Source organism: Neofelis nebulosa, chromosome X, assembly GCF_028018385.1.
Source record: "Neofelis nebulosa isolate mNeoNeb1 chromosome X, mNeoNeb1.pri, whole genome shotgun sequence".
NCBI classification, from domain to species: Eukaryota; Metazoa; Chordata; class Mammalia; order Carnivora; family Felidae; genus Neofelis; species Neofelis nebulosa.
In genome coordinates this window covers 50,506,120-50,530,523 of record NC_080800.1, presented here as the reverse complement: position 1 = coordinate 50,530,523, position 24,404 = coordinate 50,506,120, and the positions used below count along the sequence as shown (strand labels likewise).

Genomic DNA, 24,404 nt, shown 5'->3' with positions numbered 1-24,404 from the left:
AGAGCAGCTGCACCAGTTTGCATTCCCACCAACAGTGCAAGAGGGTTCCCATTTCTCCATATCCTCGCCAGCACCTATAGTCTCCTAATTTGTTCATTTTAGCCACTCTGACTGGCGTGAGGTGATATCTGAGAGTGGTTTTCATTTGTATTTCCCTGATGAGGAGCGACGTTGAGCATCTTTTCATGTGGCTGCTGGTCATCCGGATGTCTTCTATAGAGAAGTGTCTATTCATGTTTTCTGCCCATTTCTTCACTGGGTTGTTTGTTTTTCGGGTGTGGAGTTTGGTGAGCTCTTTATAGATTTTGGATACTAGCCCTTTGTCCGATATGTCAGTTGCAAATATCTTTTCCCATTCCGTCGGTTGCCTTTTAGTTTTGTTGATTGTTTCCTTTGGTGTGCAGAAGCTTTTGATCTTCATGAGGTCCCAATAGTTCATTTTTGCTTTTAATTCCCTTGCCTTTGGGGAATGTATCAAATAAGAAATTGCTACGACTGAGGTCAGAGAGGTTTTTCCCTGCTTTCTCCTCTAGGGTTTTGATGGTTTCCTGTCTCACATTCAGGTCGTTTATCCATTTTGAGTTTGTTTTTGTGAATGGTGTAAGAAAGTGGTCTAGTTTCAATCTTCTGCATGTTGCTGTCCAGTTCTCCCAGCACCATTTGTTAAAGAGACTGTCTTTTGTCCATTGGATATTCTTTCATGCTTTGTCAAAGATTAGTTGGCCATACTCTTGTGGGTCTAATTCTGGGGTTTGTATTCTATTCCATTGGTCTATGTGTCTGTTTTGTGCCAATACCATGCTGTCTTGATGATTACAGCTTTGTAGTAGAGGCTACAGTCTGGGATTGCGATGCCTCCTGCTTTGGTCTTCTTCTTCAATATTACTTTGGCTATTCGGGGCCTTTTGTGGTTCCATACAAATCTTCTTCAAAATTACTTTGGCTATTCGGGGCCTTTTGTGGTTCCATACAAATGTTAGGATTGCTTGTTCTAGATTCGAGAAGAATGCTGGTGCAATTTTGATTGGGATTGCATTGAATGCGTAGATAGCTTTGGGTAGTATTGACCTTTTAACGGTATTTATGCTTCCAATCCATGAGGACGGAATGTTTTTCTATTTCTTTATATCTTCTTCAATTTCCTTCATAAGCTTTCTATAGTTTTCAGCATACAGATCTTTTACATTTTTGTTTAGGTTTATTCCTAGGTGTTTTATGATTCTTGGTGCAATTGTGAATGGGATCAGTTTCTTTATTTGTCTTTCTGTTGCTTCATTATTAGTGTATAAGAATGCAACTGATTTCTGTACGTTGATTTGGTATCCTGAGACTCTGCTGAATTCATGTATCAGTTCTAGCAGACTTTGGGTGGAGTCTATCGGGTTTTCCATGTATGATATCATGTCATCTGCAAAAAGTGAAAACTTAACTTAATCTTTGCCAATTTTGATGCTTTGATTTCCTTTTGTTGTCTGATTGCTGATGCTAGCACTTCCAACACTATGTTAAACAACAGGGGTGAGAGTGAACATCCCTGTCGTGTTCCTGATCTCAGGGAGAAAGATCTCAGTTTTTCCCCATTGAGGATGATATTAGCTGTGGGCTTTTCATAAATGGCTTTTATGATGTTTAAATATGTTCCTTCTATACCGACTTTCTCGAGGGTTTTTATTAAAAAAGCATGCTGAATTTTGTCAAATGCTTTTTCTGCATCGATTGACAGGATCATATGGTTCTTTTCTTTCCTTTTATTAATGTGATGTATCACGTTAATTGATTTGTGAATGTTGAACCAGCCCTGAAACTCAGGAATGAATCCCACTTGATCATGGTGAATAATTCTTTTTATATGCTGTTGAATTCCATTTGCTAGTATCTTATTGATAATTTTTGCATCCATATTCATCAGGGATATTGGCCTGTATTTCTCTTTTTTTTTTGCTGGGTCTCTGTCTGGTTTAGGAATCAAAGTAATGCTGGCTTCATAGAATGAGTCTGGACGTTTCCCTTCCCTTTCTGTTTTTTGGAATAGCTGGAGAAGGATAGGTATTATATCTGCTTTAAATGTCTGGTAGAACTCCCCTGGGAAGCCATCTGGTCCTGGACTCCTATTTGTTGGGAGATTTTTGATAACTGATTCAATTTCTTCGCTGGTTACGGGTATGTTCAAGCTTTTTATTTCTTCCTGTTTGAGTTTTGGAAGTGTGCGGGTGCTTAGGAATTTGTCCATTTCTTCCAGGTTGTCCAGTTTGTTGGCATATAATTTTTCTTAGTATTCCCTGATAATTGTTTTTATTTCTAAGGGATTGGTTGTAATAATTCCATTTTCATTCATGATTTATCTATTTGGGTCATCTCCCTTTTCGTTTTGAGAAGTTTATCAATTTTGTTTATTTTTTCAAGAAAACAACTCTTGGTTTCATTGATCTGCTCTACAGTTGTTTTAGATTGTATATTATTTATTTCTGCTCTTATCTTTATTATTTCTTTTCTTCTGCCGGGTTTGGGGTGTCTTTGCTGTTCTGCTTCTATTTCCTTTAGGTGTGCTGTTAGATTTTGTATTTGGTGTTTTTGTTGTTTCTTGAGATAGGCCTGGATTGCAATGTATTTTCCTATCCGGACTGCCTTCACTGCATCCCAAAGCGTTTGGATTGTTGTCTTTTCATTTTCATTTGGTTCCATATATTTTTTAAATTTTTTCTCTAATTGCCTGGTTCACCCATTCCTTCTTTAGTACAGTGTTCTTTAACCTCCATGCTTTTGGAGGTTTTCCAGACTTTTTACTTGTGGTGGATTTCAAGCTTCATTGCATTGTGGTCTGAAAATATACATGGTATGATCTCAATTCTTGTATACTTATGAAGGGCTGTTTTGTGACCCAGTATGTGATCTATCTTGGAGAAGGTTCCATGTTCACTCGAGAAGAAAGTATTTTCTGTTGCTTTGGGATGTAGAGTTCTAAATATATCTGTTAAGTCCATCTGATCCAGTGTATCATTCAGTGCCCTTGTTTCTTTATTGACCGTGTGTCTAGATGATCTACCCATTTCTGTAAGTGGAGCATTAAAGTCCCCTGCAATTACCACATTCTTATCAATAAGGTTGCTTATGTTTGTGATTAATTGTTGTATATATTTCAGGGCTCCTGTATTCGGTGAATAGACATTTATAATTGTTAGCTCTTCCTGATAGATAGACCCTGTAATGATTATATAATGCCCTTCTTCATCTCTTGTTACAGCCTTTAATTTAAAGTCTAGTTGTCTGATATAAGTATGGCTACTGCAGCTTTCTTTTGATTTCTACTAGCATGATAGATAGTTCTCCATCCCCTCACTTTCAATGTGAAGGTGTCTTCAGGTGTAAAATGAGTCTCTTGTAGACAGCAAATGGATGGGTCTTGTGTTTTTATCCATTGTCATACCCTATGACTTTTGGCTGGAGCATTTAGTCCATTTATATTCAGTGTTATTATAGAAAGATATGGGTTTGGAGCCATTGTGATGTCTGAAGGGTTAACGCTTGCAGTCATGTCTCTGGTACTTTGTCTCTCAGGATCCCCCTTAGGATCTCTTGTAGGGCTGGTTTAGTGGTGATGAATTCCTCCAGTTTTTGTTTGTTTGGGAAGACCTTTATCTCTCCTTCTATTCTAAATGACAGACTTGCTGGGTAAAGGATTCTCAGCTGTATTTTTTTTTTCTCTGCTCATCACATTGAAGATTTCCTGCCATTCTTTTCTGGCCTGCCAAGTTTCAGTAGACAGATCCGTCACGAGTCTTATCGGTCTCCCTTTATATGTTAGAGCATGTTTATCCCTAGCTGCTCAGAATTCTCTCTTTATCCTTGTGTTTTGCCAGTTTCACTATCGTATGTTGTGCAGAAGATCAATTCAATTTATGTCTGGGGGGAGTTCTCTGTGCCTCTTGGATTTCAATGCCTTTTTCCTTCCCCAGATCAGGGAAGTTCTCAGCTATGATTTCTTCAAGTACACCCTCAGCAACTTTCCCTCTCTCTTCCTCCTCAGGAATCCCAATTATGCATATATTATTTCGTTTAATTATGTCACTTAGTTCTCTAATTCTCCCCTCATAGTCCTGGATTTTTTAATCTCACTTTTTCTCAGCTTCTTCTTTTTCCATAATTTTGTCTTCTAATTCACCTATTCTCTCCTCTGTCTGTTCAATCCGAGCTGTGGTCGCCTCCATTTTATTTTGCAGCTCATGTATAGCATTTTTTAGCTCCTCTTGACTGTTTCTCAGTCCTTTGATCTCTGTAGGAATAGATTCTCTGCTGTCCTCTATACTTTGTTCAAGCCCAGCGATTAATTTTATGACTATTATTTTAAATTCATTTTCTGCTATATTGCTTAAATTGGTTTTGATCAGTTCTTTAGCTATCGCTACTTCCTGGAGTTTCTTTTGAGGAGAATTCTTCTGTTTCATCATTTTGGATAGTCCCGGGAGTGGCGGGGAACTGCAGGGCTCTTTCTCTGTGCTGTCTGGAGTAACTTGTGTTGGTGGGTGGGGCCGAAGTCAGACCTGATGTCTGCTCCCAGCCCACCACTGGGGCCACAGTCAGACTGGTGTGTACCTTCTCTCCCCCTCTCCCAGGGGCAGGACTCACTGTGGAGTGGTGTTGCCTCTGTCTGGGCTACTTGCACACTGGCAGCCTTGTGGTGCTGCTTCGATGGGAACTGGCATATTAGCCGGGGTGGATCCACAAGGTGCACAGGGGCGGGAGGGACAGGCTCAGCTCACTTTGCCTTTGGTGGTCCGCTTTGGGAGGGGCCCTGTGGCACCAGGAGGGAGGTAGACCCATCGGGGGGATGGATCCACAGAAGCACAGCGTTGGGTGTTTGTGCGGTGCAAGCAAGTTCGGGGTAGGAACTGGTTCCCTTTGGGATTTAGGCTGGGGGATGGGCGAGGGAGATGGCGTTTCCCAGCGCCTTTGTTCCCAGGCAAGCTGAGCTCTGCCCTCCAGGGCTCAACAACTCTCCCTCCTGTTGTCCTTTAGCCCTCCTGCTCTCTGAGCAGAGCTGTTGACTCATAACATTTCAGATGTTAAGTCCTGCGGGCTGTCAGAACACACTCCGTCTGGCCCCTCCACTTTTGCAAGCCTGTCTCAGGGGCTCTGCCTTGCCAGGTGGGCTGGCTGCCCCTCCACCGCCCTGGCTCCCTCCTGCCATCCCGTGTAGCGCGCACTGCCTCTCCGCCCTTCCTACCCTCCTCCGTGGGCCTCTCGTCTATGCTTGGCTCCGGAGAGTCTGTTCTGCTAGTCTTCTGGCGGTTTTCTGGGTAAATTAGGCAGATGTGGGTGGAATCTAAGCGATCAGCAGGACGCGGTGAGCCCAGCGTCCTCTTATGCCGGCATCTTCCCAATAAATATCTGTATTATGTTGTTTTTGAATGGAATATTGTGAATATATCTGTTAAGTTCATCTGTTCCAGGGTGTCATTCAAAGTCATCATTTGCTTGATTTTGTGTTTAGGTGATCTATCCATTCATGTAACTGGGGTGTTAATATCCCCTACTGTTATTGTATTATTAACAATTACTTTATGTTTCATATTCATTGTTTTATATATTTATATGCCTCATGTTGGGTTCATAAATATTTACAATTTTTATATCTTCCTGTTGGGTGTCCCCTTCATGGTTAATAATTATTGCCTTCTTTGTCTCTTGTTACAGTCTTCATTTTAAGTCTATTTTGTCTGATATAAGTATTGCTAATCCAGCTTTCCTTTTATGTATATTTGCATGATAAATGGTTTTTCATCCCCTCACTTTCAAACAGCAGGTGTCTTTAGATCTACAATGAGTCTATTGTGGGCAGTGTATACATGGGTCTTGTTTTTTAATCCATTCTGACAACCCTATGTCTATTAATTTAAGCATTTAATTCATTTACATTCAGAATAATTATTGATAGATATGCACTTAGTGTCATTTTATTACTTGTTTTGCCATTGCTGGAGATTTTCTCTCTTTCTTGTCTGTGTCCTTTTTGGTCTTTCCACCCAACTCAAAGAGTCTTCTTTAATATTTCGCACAGGGCTGGTTTAATGGTCACCAACTCCTTCAGTTTTTGTTTGAGAAACTCCTTACGCCTTCTTCTTTTCTGAATGATAGCCTTGCTGGATAGACATTCTTGGATGCATAATTTTCCCCTTCAGTATGTTGAATATATCATGCTACTGCCTTCTTGCCCTGTAGCTAGCTTATGGGACTTACCATGTATGCTAAGTATGTCTTTTTTCTTGCTGCTTTTAAGGATTTTCTTTATCACAATATTTTGTAAATCTAATTACAATGTTTCCTGTTGTTGGCTTGCTTTTGTTGAGTTTGATGGGATTTTTCTGTGCCTCCTGGATCTAGATGTCTGGATCATTTCTTCAAATAAACTGTCCCTTTTTCTCTTTCCTTCTTCTGGGACTCCTAAAATATGAATATTTTATTTGATGTAGTCATTAAATTCTCCACATCTATTCTTGTTTTCCATTCTTCATTCTCTCTCTTGTTAAGCTTTATCATTTTCCATTATTTTGTGTTCTAGGTCACTAATCCATTCCTCTGCTTGCTGCCTGTTTTTCATTGCATCAAACCTATTTCCAATCTTGTTTATTTTGTTCTTCATCTCTGATTATTTTTTTAAATTATTTTATCTCTGTTGTAAGAGTATCTCTGATATCTCCTATTCTTTTCTCAAGCCCAGTGAGAATCCTTATGATTGTTGCTTTAAGTTCTCCATCAGGCAAGTTTCTTATATCTGTTTTGCTTACATCTCTGGCAATGGCCTTATTTTGCTTTTTCTTTTGGGATGAACTCCTCTGTCTTCACCTTTTGTCTAAGTATCTGCCTTATTCTCTGTGTTGGAAAAGCCAGTTATGTCTCGTACTCTTGAAAATAATGTCCTTAAGAAGATGAGGTCATGTAGTTCCCAGGGTTTGGTGCTTCAGGGAGTTTCTCCAGTGTATGCTGTGTGCACTCTGCTGTTGTGTTTTGGCTGCTCTATCCTTCAGGCCAGTCATCTGAAGACATTCTCCTTGCCATGTGTGGGCAGTATTTGGTCCCTGGCCTGAATGTGGTGAATTTAAAGTAGGTGTTCTCTGATCTGCCTCTGAAATGAGCTGATACCACCTCCACCAGAATCGGGGCTCTGCAGAGCTCTCTGGTTGGGAGATATGGTGTGGGCAATGTTTTGTTCTGGTCTTCTAGGGGAGGGGCCTGCTATGCTGCAACTGAGGCAAGAGTGACTGAGAAGGTCAGACCTGCTAGAAGGCAGGGCCTTGGGGCTTGGTGTAAACAAGTTAGGCAGCCAATGTCTGGGCTGGGCTGCTTCCAACAGGTACCTCTATGTTTATGCTGAGGGGTGGGTGTAGGAAATGGTGCCAGCAGCTCCTTTGTTCCTGGAGTGGAGTCTCAGTGAATGCTACTTCTTGGTGAAGTCACAGAAGAGCCATTAATCTCCTGCTTGTGTGCCCCAGGCTCTCTTCAGGTGGCTGTTTCCATGCTGTCTGCCCCCAGGTTATTTGTCTACCTTCTCTTCAGCAGTAACACAGTGCCTCCTAGTCTCTATTCCAGCCAATCCCACTGACCTTTGATCCTGAGAAACTTAACAGAAGACCATGGGGGAGGGGAAGGGGGAAAAAAGTTACATAGAGGAAAGGAGGCAAACCAGAAGAGACTTTTAAAAACTGAGAATAAACTGAGGGTTGATGGGGGGTGGTAGGGAGGGGAAAGTGGGTGATGGGCATTGAGGAGGGCACCTGTTGGGATAAGCACTGGGTGTTGTATGGAAACCAATTTGACAATAAATTGTAATAAAAAAAATAAAATAAAAGTCCAGTGTTTAAGTCCCCCTCATTTCAAGAACTCTTGAAATTCAGCCCCTGTTGTTTTCCATGGTAATAGCTTTGGGTAAATGTTCTCCTTGTGCATTCCCTATGTGCTCCTCTCTTTCTCACTTTTCTTGTCCATGGCACCCTCCCCTCCATAGCATCCATGATCTGATTCTCCCCTAAACTGTGTCTCCTCACTTCCTAACTTTTTTGTTGTCACCTCCTTTCTCCCTTTAGTTGTGGAGATTGTTCTGTCAGCTTTCATGCCAATTTCTGGAGTCGTTAGGATGATTTAATAGTTATCTAGTTGTGTTCACGGGACGGAACAGGCCTATGGTCCTCCTACTCTGTCACCATCTTCCCTCTCCCTAGTCCTGGACTTTTATTTTTTGGTTGGTTTTTGATTACATGTTCAATTTCTTTACTTGTAATTTGTGTGTTCAAATTTAATAGTTCTTTTTGAATCAGTTTTGGAAGATTATAGTTCTTTAGAAATTTATCTACTTTTTTTAGATTGTCCAACTTGGTGACATATAATTTTTCAGAGTAGTCTCATAATCCTTTGTATTTCTGTGGTGTCAGTTACTTCTGTCTCATATCTGATTTAATTTATTAATTTTTTTGGTCTTTTTTTTTCTTGATGAGTCTGGCTAACGTTTTGCCAATTTTGTTTATCTTTTCAAAGAGCAAGCCCTTTGTTTCATTGCATTTTTCCATTTTTGAAAAAGCTTCTATGTCATTTACTTTTGCCCTGTATTATTTCCTTCCTTCTACTTATGTTGAACTTTGTTCCTTTTTTCCATTTCTTTTAGTTCCTTTAGGTGTAAAGTCAGGTTGTTTATTTCAGCTTTTCCTTGTTTCTTGAGGTAGGCCTATCACTATACGTTTCCCTCTTAGAACTATTCTGTCACAAAGATTTTGAACTGCTGTGTTTTAATTTTTGTCTCCATGCATTTTTTGATTTCTTCTTTCATTGCTTCATTGACTCATTGGTCGTTTAGTACCATGTTGTTTAGCCTCCATGTGTTTGTGACTTTTTCAATTATTTTGTGATTGATTACTAATTTCATATTGCTGTGATTGGATAACATGCATGGTATGATTTTAATATTTGTAAATTTATTGAGACTTGTATTGTGGCCTAATGTTATCTATTCTGGAGTATATTACATGCAGATGTGAAAAGAATGTATATTGGTTTTAGAGATAATTATTTTTACATATCTATTATGTCCATTTGTTCTAATGTGTCATTCAAAAGCATTATCCATTAATGTTTGCTTTATACATTTAGGTGCTCCAATATTGGGTGTACAGATATTTATAATTGTAATATCCTCTTGTTGGAATTGATCCCTTTATCATTATGCAATGTTCTTCTGTGTTTGTTACAGTCTTTGTTTTAAAGTCTATTTTGGGGGCGCCTGGGTGGCTCAGTCGGTTGAGTGTCCAACTTCGGCTCAGGTCATGATCTCGCGGTCTGTGAGTTCAAGCCTAGCGTCGGGCTCTGTGCTGACAGCTCAGAGCCTGGAGCCTGCTTTGGATTCTGTGTCTCCCTCTCTCTCTGCCCCTCCCCCTCTCATGCTCTGTCTCTCTCTCTCTGTCAAAAATAAACAAAAAAAAATTTTAAAAAGTGTATTTTGTCTTGGGGTGCCTGGCTGACTCAGTCAGTAGAGCATGTGACTCTTGCTCTCAGGGTTGTGAATTCAAGCCCCATGTTGAGTATAGTGATTACTTAAAAATAAATTCCTAAAAAAAAATCTATTTTGTCTGCTATAAGTACTTATACTCTAGCCTTTTTTTTGTTCACTTCCACTTGCATGGTAAATATTTTCTCCTCTCTTTGCTGGTAGTGTATATCTTTCTTTGGATCTGAGGTGAGTCTCTTGTAGGCAGCAAATAGATGGGTCTTGTTTTTTCATGCATTCTGCCAACCTATGGCTTTTGCTTAAAGTATTTAGGCCATTTACATTTAAAATAATTGTTTGTTTTTACTTAAGTTCAAATTAGTTAACATACTGTGTAGTCTTGGCTTCAGTAGAACCCGGTAATTCATCTCTTACATATGACACCCAGTGCTCTTCCCAAAAAGTACCCTCCTCAATGCCCATCATCCATTTAACCCATCCTCCCACCCACCGCCCCTCCAGCATTCCTTAGGTTGTTCTCTGTATTTAAGTCTCTTATGGCTTGCCTCTCTCTCTGTTTTTACCTTATTTTTCCTTCCCTTCCCCTATGTTCATCTGTTGAGTTTCTCAAATTCCACATATGAGTGAAATCATATGTCTTTCTCTGACTGACTTATTTAACTTAGCATAATACCCTCTAGCTCCATCCACGTTGTTGCAAATGGCAAGATTTTTTTCATCATTGAGGAGTATTCCATTGTGTATATATATATATATATATATACCACTTCCTCTTTATCTACTCATCAGTAATTATTGATATGCTTGTATTTATTGCCATTTTGTTCACTATTTTCTGGTTAGTTTTTTAGTTCTTCTCTGTTCCTTTCTTCCTCTTTTTTTTTTTTTTAAATTTTTTTTTTCAACGTTTTTTATTTATTTTTTTTGGGACAGAGAGAGACAGAGCATGAACGGGGGAGGGGCAGAGAGAGAGGGAGACACAGAATCGGAAACAGGCTCCAGGCTCCGAGCCATCAGCCCAGAGCCTGACGCGGGGCTCGAACTCACGGACCGCGAGATCGTGACCTGGCTGAAGTCAGACGCTTAACCGACTGCGCCACCCAGGCGCCCCACCTTTCTTCCTCTTTTGTTCTCCTTTATGTTTAATAAATTTCTGTAGTTTTATGTTTAGTTTATTTCTGTTTACCTTTTGTGTATCTACTATAGTTTTAGGGTTTGTGGTTACCAGGAGGTTTATATATAGCATCCCAAGTATACAGCAGTCTATGTTAAGTTGGTGCATTTAATTTCAAACATTCTAAAACAAACGAACGAACAAAAAACAAAAGAAAATACTTTCTACCTCGCATTTTATGTATATGCTGTCATTTTTCTACTTCTTATTCACAATTTTCATACATGTAATTATGGCCATTTATTTTCTGCTTAAAGAAATTTAATATTTGTTATAAGACTGGTTTAGTGGTGATAAACTCCTTTAACGTTTCTTTGTCTGGGAAACTCCATGTCTTTTTCAATTCTGAATGATAATCTTGCCTGGTAGAATATTTTTAGTTGTAGGTTTGTTTGTTTGTTTTTCATTTTCTTTCAGCACTTTGGATATATCCTGCTACTCTCTTCTGGCTGCAAAGTTTCTGCTGATAAATCAGTTGATAGTCTCATAGGCTTTCCCTTTTGGGTAAATTTTTGTTTCTCTCTCATTAATCGTTGACATTTTAGTTACTATATGTCATGGTCTGTTCCTCCTTGGGTTTATGTTGCTTGGAGCTCTTTGTGATTCTTGAACCTGGATGTCTATTTTCTTTCTCAGGTTAGGGAACTTTTCAGCTATTTCTTCAAATTAGTTTTCTGCCTCATTCTTTCTCTTCTGAGACCCTTATAATGCTTTTTTTAGCTTTAGATCCCTTAAGCTATTTTCATTTTTAACATTCTTTTCTCTTTGTTGTTCAGCTTGGGTGCTTTCTATTATACTGTCCTCCAGATCACTGATACATTCTCCTGCATCTGCTAATCAGTTGATTTCCTCTAGTGTATTCTTTTTATTTCAGTTACCTTATTCTTCAACTCTAACTGGCTCTTTTTCATATTTTGTATCTCTTTATTGAAGGTCTCACTGAGGTCTTTAACTCCTCTCCTGCCCAGGGCAGCTCTCTAGTATGACTACTTTAAATTACTTTAAATTCTCATCAGGCATTTTGCTTATCCTTGTTTCATTAGTTCTTTTCAGAGATTTTGTATTCTTTCTTTTGCAGCATATTTCTCTTTTTCCTCATTTTTCCTGACTTTCTGTGTTTGTTTCTATGGACTAGGTGGAACAGCTACTTCTAAAAACTTGAAGGCATCATTTTATGTATGGTTCCCTATGTAGACTGTGTGCTTGGAGAATTTAGCTGACTAGCTGGAGCTGTGGATGTCATGGGCTGAGGGCTCCAATGCTCTCCAAAGTTTAAGAAGTGACTCCCCTGCCAGGATAGCTAAAGCCGACATGGTCACAGATGGGTGTGGCCCATGGGCTCTCCATGCAGCAGGTGCTTTGGCAGAACAGTTAAAAGGAAATTGTCGTTTATATACACAATGGAATACTACATGGCAATGAGAAAGAATGAAATATGGCCCTTTATGGCAACGTGGATGGAACTGGAGAGTGTTAAGTGAAATAAGTCATACAGAGAAAGATACCATATGTTTTCACTCTTATGTGGATCCTGAGAAACTTAACAGAAGTCTATGGGGGAGGGGAAGAAAAAAAAGAGGTTAGAGAGGGAGAGAGCCAAAGCATAAGAGACTCTTAAAAACTGAGAACAAACTGAGGGTTGATGAGGGGTGGGAGGGGAGAGTGGGTGATGGGTATTGAGGAAGGCACCTTTTGGGATGAGCACTGAGTGTTGTATGGAAACCAATTTGACAATAAATTTCATATAAAAAAACAAAAAACAAACAAAAAACAAACAACAAAAACTAAATTTCACGCAAGCTGTGTTGTTCTGAGATCTATGCACAGAAGCTGAAACAGGTATTAGCTGAGGTATCCCAGAGCTCTCCATAGATGGTGCTCTGGCTGTGCAGCTGGAGCTCAGGGACAGAGCTCAGGGACAGGCTGGAAGGTCTTGTGGTTTTCTGTACATGGGTACCCTGGCAGCTAAAGCAGATGCACACTGGGGTGTCGCATGGTTCTATTCACTGATGGCACGCTGGCAGGACAGCTAAAGCTGATGTGGATATGAGTAAGGGGGTCCCAGGGTGCTTCACACCGGGTACACTCTGGCAGGGCAGCTGGAGCTAAAATGGGCTTAATCTGGAGGATTCTGTGGTTCTCTGTGCAGTATGTATCCTGTCAGGACACCTTATGCTTAAGTGGATGCAAGCCGGGGATCCTAGAGTTCTACATGCTGAATGCACCCTGGCAGTATAGCTGAAGCTGAAATGGATGCAACCCAGGTTGTTCTGGTGCTATCCATGCAGGGAGTCTCTACTGGGGTGGCTGGAGTTGAGGTGGTATGTGGGCTGCGAGGTTCTGGGCTCTCTGAGCACAGGGTTCTCTGATAGAAGTGGGTGTAAGCCAGGGAACCCAATGCACTTTGCACAGAGGACAACTTGGCAAGATAGCTGAGGTGGATACAAAGCAAGGTGTTCTGGGGCTCTCCACACTGTGGGTGACCTGGTGTGACAACTGAAGCTGAACTGGTTGCATGCTGGGATGTCCCTGGGTGCTCAATGCAGAGGATGTCTTGGCCAGACAACTGGAACTGAGACCAGTGCAGGCAGGGATATTCTGGGGCACTCTGCAGAGAGTGCCTTGCCAGGATGGCTAGAACTGATGCAGGCACAGGGCAAGGGGAGTTCCTGGGGTGCTCTGCACAGGGGTCACCCTGGTAGGGTAGCTGGATCCAAAGTAGTCATTTGGGAGGTTCTGGAGCACTCTGCAATAGCGGTGACCTAGGAAGCCATCTGAAGTTGAACTAGTATGGGCCTGGCTGTTCTAGGGTGTTCTGTACCTGTGTCATCTGGGAGGAAAGGATGGAGCTATAGTGGGTACTGAACAGGATTGTCTTGGTGTGCACCACCCTGTGGCCACCTTGATGGGATGGCTAGGGCTGGTGTAGACTAGGGGCCCAGGATTCACTGAGGTGGTAGGATGATTAGGGCACACAAACTGCACACTGATCTCTGTTTTCAAGGTGAAGGGTGAGCATAGACCATGTCAGGCCATCTCACCCGGAGAAAGTTCCAGCAGCTCCAGGTGACAAGAGTTCTGGGGTTGACTCTTTTATAAACTGGTTGCTCCTTTAAACCACAGCCTTGTGCCCAAGGACAGATGAATCTTTTCCTAGTCCAATACTATTCCTCCCCTCTGCAGTTGCAGCACCAGAGGTGGGGTTTCTTTCTCTCTCTTTCTCTCTCTCTCTCTCTCTCCCTCTCTCTTTTTTTTACTACGGATCTGTCTTGCTGTTCTCTTTTACTGTTCTTTCATTGTGCAGAAGCTGCTTAATGGATTGTCAGTTCTTTTTCAGAAAGAATTGCTCTATAAATAGGTATAATTGGGTGCGTTCCATGGAGGATGTCCTCCTAAGTCACCATCTTGAACTGGAAACCCTGCATCCCACAAGTTTTAGTATGCTGTTTCCATTTGTCTTTGAAGGTTTTTTCCCCTCAAGATATTTTCTGATTTCCTTTTTGATTTCTTCTTTCACTTATTGCCTTTGGTTTTACAGGAGTGTGTTATTTTTCACATATTGGTGAAATTCCCTGTTTTCCTCTTGCTATTGTTTTCTAAGTTCATACTATTATGTTTGGAAAAGATATCTGATATGATTTCAATATTTTGAAATGTTAAAAGTTACTTTGTGACAACTATATGATCTATCCTGGAAAATGTTTCTGTGTGCTTAAGAAAAATATGCATTGTGCTGTTGTTGGATGGAATGTTGTCTATGTGTTTGTTAGGTCAATTTAATCTAAAGTATACTTCAAGTCCACTATTTTAATATTCACTTTCTGCCTGTGTGATCTATCCATTGTTGATAATAGGGTATTCATGTACCTATTATTGCATTGATATTTTTTTTCCTTCGGATCTGTTAATAACTATTTAATATATTTAAGGTGCTCCAATATTGGGTGAATATATGTTTACAGTTCTTATATCTTCTTAAAATTCTCCTATTATTATATAATAACATTTGGCTCTATTCACAGCTTTTGACGTATTAAACTGTTTTATCTAAGTATAGCTACCCGTTTTCTGTTGGTGTCTATTTTGCATGGAATATCCTTCCCATACTTTCACTTTCAGAAACAAAGAAACAAACAAATAACATCAAGAAGACTCTTAAATGCATTTCCTTAAATTTTAAGTGAGTTTGTTTTAAGCAGAATACAGTTATGTGTCACATTTTTACCCATTCAGCCACTCTATGCACTTTGATAGAGGAATTTAAACTATTTTCATTCAGACTAATTATATATTAAGAACTTCCTATTGTGATTTTAAGTTATTTTCTGATTCTGTTAAAGATCCTTTGTTCCTTTCTACCTCTCTGTTTCATTTGTGTATTGATTACTTTTGTAAGATTATGGATTGATTAATTTCTCTTTGTCTTTGTGTATGTACTATAGGTTTTAGCTATCTAGTTACAATAAGGCTTTCATAATATATCTTCTAAGTCTATTTTAGACCAATAATAATGTCAATTATACATAGAAATTCCCAATATTTTCTTGCCTCTACCCCACATTTTGTTTATGTCACATTTTTTTCTCATTTTTTCTTTTTTTCATCTTGAGATACAATTGAAACTATATTAGTTTTAGTTGTACAATATAATGATTCAATATTTGTATGTATTGTGAAAGAACCACCATAATAGATCAAGTTAACATTTACTACCATACATAATCACAACTTTCTGTTTTCATGAGGACTTCTTAGCAACTTTCAAATATGCAGTAAAGTATTACTAACCATCATTGCCATGCTATACATTATATCTCCATGACTTATTTCAAATTTGGAAGTTTGTACCTTTAGAGTCCCTTCACCCATCTTGCCCACTGATGGCCACACCTCTAGTAAAACACCAATCTGTTCTCTTTATCTACAAGCTTTTTTGGGGGGGGGAGTGATTAGATTCCACATATAAGTGAAATCATATGGTATTTGACTTTCTCTGTCTGACCTATTTCACTTAGCATAATGCCTACAATGACCATCCCCGATGTTACAACTGGCAAATTTTCTTTTTTTTTATTACTGAATATTATTTGTGTGTGTGTGTGTGTGTGTGTGTGCGTGCACACACACATATGTGCATGTGTATGTGTGGTATCTTCTTTATCCATTTATCTATCAATAGACACTTAGGTTGTTTCCATATCTGAGCGATTGTAAATAATGCTGTAATGAACACAGTGGTGCAGATACCATTTTGAATCAGTGTTTTTGTTTTCTTCAGATAAAACCCAGAAATGAAGTACTGAATCATATGGTAGTTCTTTCTTTAATTAAAAAAAATGCTTTTAATGTTTATTTTTTGAGAGAGAGAGATGGGGGTGGGTGGAGAAGGAGGGGCAGAGAGGAAGACACAGAATCTGAAGCAGGCTCCAGGCTCCGAGTTGTCAGCACAGAGCCTGACATGAGGCTTCAGCTCACAAACCATGAGATCATGACCTGAGCTGAAGTCAGATGCTTAACTGACTGAGCCACCCAGGTGCCCCATATTTTAAACTTTTTTTTAAGTAAGCTTTATGCTCAATGTGAAGTTTCATTCATGACTCAGATCAAGAGTCAAATGCTCTACCAACTGAGCCAGTCAGGTGCACCTCTATTTTGAATTTTTTTAAGAAACCTCCATACTGTTTTCTATGGTGGCAGCACTAATTTACATTCCCACCAATAGTGTATAATTGCCTTGACATCCTTGCAAACATTTATTTCTTGTCTTTTTGACAAAACACACTCTAACAGGTGTAAGATGATTCTCACTGTGATTCTGATTTGCATTTCCCTGATGATTAGTGATGCTGAACATCTTTTCATGTACCTGATAGCCATCTGTATATCTTCTTTGGGAAATATCTATTCATTTCCTAGGACTATTTTTTTCATCAGAATTTTTTTTTAGCTAATGAGTTGTTTGTGGTTCTTAATATATGTTTTGAATACTAACCCCTTATCAAATATATGACATACAAATATTTTCTCCCATTCACTAGGTTGCCTTTTCATTTGTTGATGGTTTCCTGTAAGGTACAGAAGCTTTTTGGTTTGATATAGTCCCAACTGTTTATTTTCTTTTGTTGCTTTTACTACTGGAGTCAGTTCCAAAAATTCATCAACAAGACCTATGTCAAAGAGCTTACCTGCTAAGTTTTCTTCTAGGGAGTTGTATGGGTTTAGGTCTTATATTCAAGTCTTTAATCTATTTTGAGATGATTTTTTGGAAGGTATAAGATAGTGGTCCAGTTACATTCCTTTGCATATGGCTGTCCTGTTTGTCTGGTACCAGTTTCTGGCTTCTTTGTAGCAAATTAATTGACCATACATACATGGGTTTATTTCTGGGGTCTCTATTAGGTTCCATTGACCTATGTGTCTATTTTTATACCAACATCATACTGTTTTGATAATTATACCTTTGTATATAGTTTGAAATCAGGAAGTCTGTTGCATCCAGTTTTGTTCTTTCTTAAGATTGCTTTCACAATTTAGGATTTTTTTTTACAATTCCATAAAGATTTTAGGATTCTACTATTTCTGTAAGAAATGTCATTGGAATTTTGAAAGTGATTGGATACAATGTGTAGATAAACTTTGCTTAATATTTACATTTTAACAATATTAATTCCTCCAATTCATGACCACGGAATACATTTCCATTTTTTTTTTTTAATTTCTTGCAAGAGTCTCTTAAAGCTTTCAGGGTACAAGTCTTTCAAATCCTTGGTTAAACTTATTTCTAGGTGTTTTATTAGATTTGATGCAATTATAAAATGGATTGCTTTCTTAATTTATTTTTCTTATTGTTCAGTATTAGCATGTAAAAATGCAACAGATTTTTTGCATATTAATTATGTATCCTGCAAATTTACTGAATTTGTAAAGTTGTAACAGTTATTTTGGTGGAATATTTAGGATTTTCTATATAAAATATCATGTGATCTGAAGATAGTGACAGTTTTACTTCTTACTTTCCAGTTGGCATGGTTTTTTGCTTGTTTGTTTTTGTTTGCCTAACTGCTGTAGCTAGTCCTGGCACTTTTATGTTGAATTAAAGTGGAGAGAGTGTGTATCCTTATCTTGCTCCTGATCTTAGAGAAAAAGCTATTAATGTTTCACCACTGAGGATTTGTCATAAATGGCTTTATTATGTTGAGGTACATTTCCTTTATACCCACTTTGTTGAGAGGTTTTATCATAAAAGGATAAATTCTGTCAAGTAATTTTTCTGCATATATTGAGATAATCATATGATTTATATCATTTATTTTGTTTATATGGTGCAACATAGGATTTAGTTGTGGATGTTGAAATATCCCTGCATCCCAAGAATAAATCGTACTTGATCATGGTATATGATCCTTCTAATGTATTTTTTAATTTGGTTTGCTAATATTTTGTTAAAGATAAAGGGTACAAGTTGAGTAGGATGCAGCATCTCTGATTCTGAGGATTGTGCAGGAGTGTATTCTCCAAGCAGTTCTGTCAGCTAAGGTCAATAAAGAAAATCCTAGATGTACCACAGTGGCCAAGTTTGCAGGTCCCCTGCACATGTTTGTGGTGGAAGTGGTGGCTAGAGCTGTTGGATTCCTCAGAGGCAAAGGCTATTGGGCTTGTTTGGTTCTCCTTTTGCACCCATGGAGGGAAGTTCTATACAAGGTGTCCTACTTGGAGCCAAGTATTGCATGCTGGCACTCAGTGACAACAGAGCTAGGGGTTTTGGGCTCAGAGGCATGTGGAACTACTATAGCATCTGATGCCTAGGGCACAGGAGTATTTGCATTTACCATAGTGCTGGTTTCAGATTTCAGGGCATGTGCACAACACGTACTGAACTTGCACTGAATCACTGGGACTCAGCATGTGACTAAGGTCCTGGCAGAAAAAAAAGCAGGATGCAGCTAAATCAGGAGCTTAAGGCTGACAAATTATAGCAGTGGCCTGGGCCCAGGGAAAGGAGTGCAGTAACAGCATGCCCTGGAGGTCAAAGTGTGTTCTCAGAAAGCAGAGGGAAGTGTGCAGAAAACAAGATACAGGTCTTAGTGATGGAAGTCAAAGTCTTAACTTAGGAACCAGGGATGAGGGGTGTAACAGCAGCAGAATGGTCCTAGTGTTAGTGATCATATATGCTACTTGGCATATAAGAAACTAGACACAGCAGAGCGGCAGCTTCTGATGACAACTCAAAGCAGCAACTCAGGATCTAGGGGGAAGGGCAAAAACCAGCAGTAGTATGTATGGCCACAGAAGTTTAAATCCACAAATCAGGAATTCTGGGAAGGGTTCAAGGTAACAGCCGATCAGCCCCAGTGAAACCACAACTTAGGACACAAGGGGTGAAACACAATGCATCCCCAGATGACAAGTCAAAGGCAAGACTTAAAACACAGGAAATAAAGGACATCACAGCAATAACACAACTTATAGACAGTGTGATCCTGAAGAGCAGGAAGGAGCAGTGCATCAGGATCCTGGGTAACAGAGAGAACATACTGAAAACGCCAGTACCAGGGACGAGAAGAAGTGAGGAGGACACAAGGGAACCAACTCAATTACAGTCAGCATCATGGGATTACGTAGGGGCCAAGGCAGCAAATATTATGCGATCAAAGAGTGGTGACTAGCATACAAAGGTAATACTATTTTCAATTTCCCTAAGAAGTGAAATCTTTCCAAAGGAAGGACTCGGGGTGCTAAGTAGATATGACTGAAGGAAAAAGTGACATAGGTAACATTATTTTAACATTTTTCTACATGGACATTAGAGTTCTAAGATCGGTGGAAAATCTAGAACATTGCTTTGAACCTGGGAAATAATTTGACTATCCTGTATTTTGCACACAATATTAACATTATTTGTGAAAACAAAATAAAACTAGGCCTCAAAAAGCCCATAATGCTAAAGTCCCTTTCTAGAAAAGAACATTAAAAAGATAATTATTTTCATACAATGAAGGGAATTTAATGTCAGAGAAAACAATGAACCAATAAAACAAATAAAACTGTTTAAAACTCACAGGTAAATAATGTTACAAATTCAAAGAAAAATTCACAATACAAGATTTATCATATACAAATATAATACAGAGGGAAGACTAACAATGACTAATCTCACAAAGGACATTAAAATAAAAATATAAATTTATTATAATTTATTTTATTTTTAAATCTTTATAATGCATAGAGGCAAAAGCAGGAGATGGGCACAAGGAGATGTGGATGGCGATCCGACTAGCTCCTCCTGGAAAGCAGAGAAGTACATAGTGAGTTGGAACTCATGAACCTTAAGATAAGGACCACAAAGGAGGTCCAATAGTTAAAACCTTGAGCGATAGAGATGACTATATACTAAATATTTTCAATAAAACATTGGCATTATGCTGCGATTTTTGAACACACATTACAAAATAAAAAGAATTAACATGGCAGTACATATTTACACTTTGCAAAATATCCCTAAGCAAAAACGTTAAGAATTCACATAAGACTACTTCTGAAAAGCCCAGACTGCAGCAACCAGCCATGTGGCAGGCACAGGGGTCAGCAAGGATGTACTGCTGGGTTGTCTGGGCTCTACCCAAGCAAAGTTTCCCTCATGGCAGCAGTCAGAGGCCTAGAGGGAAAAAACTCTTCACTACACAGGCAGGATTGCCCCCAAAGTGGTCAAGTTGGCCTGGAGATCAGCCAAAGGTGATATAGGTGATCCTTGGCCTGAAGGAGCAGCAAGAGGGGCCAGGGGCTAGGGAGGGGGAGGAGGAAGAGGACCAGGAGGAGGAGGAAGAGGAGGAGGAGGAGGAGGAGGAGGAGGAGGAAGAGGAAGACAAGAGTAGAAAGAACAGGAGGAGGATGGAAGGGGATGATGAATGGTTTTTGTTGTTGTTGTTGTTGTAGTTCCCTTCTCCTTGTTTGACAGCAAATGCAGGGAGAGGAAGGTTGAGTGGGGGCAGGGAAAGGGGGTGAGTGCCATATCTGGAGCCACAGTGCCATCCAGCGGAAACCGTCTCTGAAAAGCCCAGGCAGCAGCAACCTGCCTTCTGGCAGCCACAGGGGTCAGCAAGGATGTGCTGCTGGGTTGTCTGGGCTCTGCCCAAGCCAGGTTTTCCACGTGAGGGGTCAGAGGCCTAGAGAGACATGTGACTGCCACTGGGACCCAGCGGGGAAGCAGGAACTCTAAGGGCCCTGGGGACACAGCAGGCAGCCCCAAGACCAAGCAGCCCAGGGGGCGGAGCTTCCCTGTCAGCCATTTTGGGATGGGTCCAGGAGAAGCTACTCACCCACTGAATGCAGGGACCTGGGGGCGTTTCCTCTGGTGTCCTTTGTGCTGAGTAGGTGGGTGCCATGCTGGGGCACTCAGGCATCAGGAGGCCCCTTTCCACACTGGGAGCGGGGGCCTTTGGAGATTCTGGGGCCGGGACTCTTGGTGCTTGGCAGTCCTAGGCAACTCCAGGGCTCAGCCATCACAGGCTGCCCCTGGGGTTTCTGAGTGCCTTCCTCAGCTCTGGAGCCGGGGTGGAATCTCCGATCCAGCACACAGGCGAAGGGAAGGCCAGGAGCTAGGGATCCAATGCAGTTTCAGGGCAAACCACTCACACACACACACACACACACACACGCACACACGCACACACGCACACACACACATACACACACACACCCTGCTCCCCCTTACGCAGACACCTCCCCCACACCAGCCCCCACTGCTTCCTGCAACTGACACATATACACAAGGTCATCTCCTTCCCACTCCTGAGCTTCTCCCCAGCACTTGAGCTTTTCCCCAGGACTTGAGCACACGCTGCTCCCTCGGACAGAAACATTTTCCACTTGATGGCAGTATGGCTCCACGAATGAATGCCAACAGAATGCCTACCCTGCCCCCTTCCCCTTCAAACCACCACCTCAGGTCTGGGTCCTCATCCTACTCAGGTAAGGACAAACAAACAAAATCGACAACAACAACAACAAGAAAAAAACCCTACTACAACAACAACAACAACAACAACAACAACAACAAGAAAAAACCCCTAACAAAGAAAATGGAAAGCACAGAAGCAAAACCAGAACCCCCTTGAAACACAAAACACGAAAACCCACACCACACTCAAAGAGACCACAAAGCATCAAACCCCGAAAACCACAGGGCAAAACACACCCCACAACACGGAATGAAGAACAAGACAAATAGAAACAAACCAGCCACCAGGGTCCAAGCTGACCACCCCAATACACAGGGCCAAATGACCACTGACCACGAGGCTGCACAGCATGCAGGCCTTTCCCCTTCCTTTCATCCTACCCCATTGTTCCTGGCTCCAGCTCTTGGGAGAAGCAGAGGGCAAAAGACCCATCAACCCGCCTCTGTGACCCTGCGTGAGGGTTTATGTCCAATAGGACCCCTCCTGGACAAGCCAGCAGCCACCATACCGGCTGGTAAGTCACTGGTGCGCTTGCTCCCCAGGGCCTGGAGCTACAGGCTGAGGTCACCAGCACCTTGGGCTGGCCGGACAAAGCAGCCAGAAATGGCTGGCCCGAACCTGCAACCGCAGGGCTACATCCAGGAGGCTCCCCAGGAACGGGGAACCAAGCACTCACATAAGCACTGGCTCTGGGCAGGCAGCCCTCGCTCTCACGCAGGGAGGGGCCTTGGCAAGGCCATCCAACATCCCCGAGTCACACGGCCCGGCCCCACACGGGGCCCCCCATTCTGTGGAGGAAGGCCACTGACTCTCCTCCAACCGGGAGTCCCCATCTATCTGGGTAAACAAGCGAGGCTCCAGATTCACACCCCTCGCTTGGGCAGACCTGCTCACAGATGACCAACTCATGCAACGCGGGACTGCCTGGCTGCAGGTCCCTCTTTGAGAGCCCACCCGGCAATGCGTGGGTCCCTGACCCTGTGTGAGTGAGTGTGTGCCTGTGTGAGCATGCTCAGTCTGCATCTACGGTGCATGCCTGGGTGCGTGCGTGTGTGGCCCTGCGTGTACCCGAGCGTGTGGCGGGAGTGGGTGCTCGCCTATGTGCTTTCCTTAGCCCCGACCCCCAGCCCCCCGCACGCCCCTCCCAGCCGCATGTGGAAATGCAGGACACAGCTTGTAGGCACACACTGAAACCCGTATCGGGCCGGGTCAGGCGACTGGACTGAGAACAAGGGGAAGCAGGGCACAACTTGAAGAGGCTCCAACAGGTTCAAGCGTTGACTTTAAGAGCTTGGGTCAGAAGAAGAACTGCATGGAATGGAAAGCCACGAGGTATTTTGCAAGTCTTGGGTTCATGATGCTGTTTCATTGCAGAGTAACCTCTGGGTCATGTGTTTCAAGGATGAGCGTGACCTCCACCACGGGTCCGAGAAGGGACACCGTTGCACCTCTATACGGCCTTCTGCTATACCAGGGCCCCCCAACCCCCACCGCCCCACACCAAAGATCCGAGGTGACAGGAGGATCCATGGACCACTGGTTCCCCCTCACGCACCCCCCACCCCCCAAAACACAAAGCCACCCGCCACCGCATCCCACCCACCCGCCGCCGCCCCCACATCGCCCAGCCCCTAGCACACCCCTCCCCACCCATCACCACCGACAGCGCCCCACAGCCTGCCCCACAGCCTGCCGCAGCACCCCTCTCCCCCACGCCACCCGCCCCCCTCCGCCCCAAGCTCCCCGCCCCCGCCCAGCAGTGGGCTTAGCACAGAAAGGGAAAGGAACAGAGAGAAGCAGAATGTCACCACCATCCACCTTGCCACGGCCAATGTTGTGGTGGATGTGGATGCAGCCTAGGCCCGCCTCACTGTGGGGGTAACAGACAGGAGGAATGACAAGGAGACACAAGCTACAAGTTGCCTGGCCAGGGCAGGGCCCACCGCCAGGCAGCCTGTCGCCAAAGGGGTGCCTTCCTGTGTGCCACCGCTGGGTTCTGACCCAGAGGTCCGCCTGTAGGGCCTGCAGAGGGCAAAAGGAGAGGCTGAGCCACACCTTGAGTATGTAAGGGGCCCACTCCAAAGGGCCCAAGGGCCCAAGGGCCAAAGAGCCAAAGAGCCTGGGGGTATGTACGCAGGGCAAAGAGAGGGTAGGAGGGCACCCAGGGAAAACACCACTAGGTTCGCAAAAAGATCCCGGGATGTAGGGGACAAGGGACGTGAGGGATGCCTTAGTCTCCCAGGGTAATAAAGGGATGGTTGTAAGGGGATGTCCCTTGCTCCCCCAATCCACGCGGCCATTTTCACTTCCACAGGACAAGTACACTTTTTATTCTGGGGACATCCACAGAGCAAGAAGTGCCAGAAGAGGAGTGAGAGTAAGGAGACCAAAGTGGAGAGAGCAAACTGCAAGCACAGAAAGAACTGGAGCGGAAGAGAAGAATGAATGTGATCTCAAAAGGCACTGCGCCCCAACTGGACAGGTGGAACCAGCAGGGGCCTCTTAGGGGAAGAGTCATCAGCCAAGGCAAAGTCTCAGCCACTCAGGGCAGGGGTTGAGCCCTGTCCAGAGAGAGGCCTGTTTGGCTATGCTCTTGGACCCAACTGGGAAGTGGGAGGCCAAACGGAAAGGGGTAAGGAGGAAGAAAAAGGAACAAGGAAGGGCGTCAGTCGGGCCCACCGAGCCTCCTCGCACAGAGAGTCCCTCTGTGCGAGTGTGGGTGCCTGCCCAGGCGGGTCTACCCGAATAAAGCCGCGCATGCATGCGTGTGTGTGCGTGCGCG

General features: G+C 42.4%; 1 protein-coding gene across 2 annotated transcripts in view; it reads right to left on the bottom strand.

The window, feature by feature from the left end:
- The window catches only part of NBDY (negative regulator of P-body association), a 156,241-nt gene that overhangs the window by 41,817 nt on the left and 90,020 nt on the right, over positions 1-24,404 (bottom strand). Inside the window, exon 3 of one of the 2 annotated variants that reach the window (XM_058713514.1) lies at positions 19,830-19,947. The exons of the other annotated variant lie outside the window; for it this stretch is intronic. The gene's annotated coding sequence lies outside the window, so the exon portion shown is untranslated. Of the gene's footprint in view, positions 1-19,829; positions 19,948-24,404 lie in introns of those variants that run through there. 2 annotated transcript variants of the gene reach the window in all.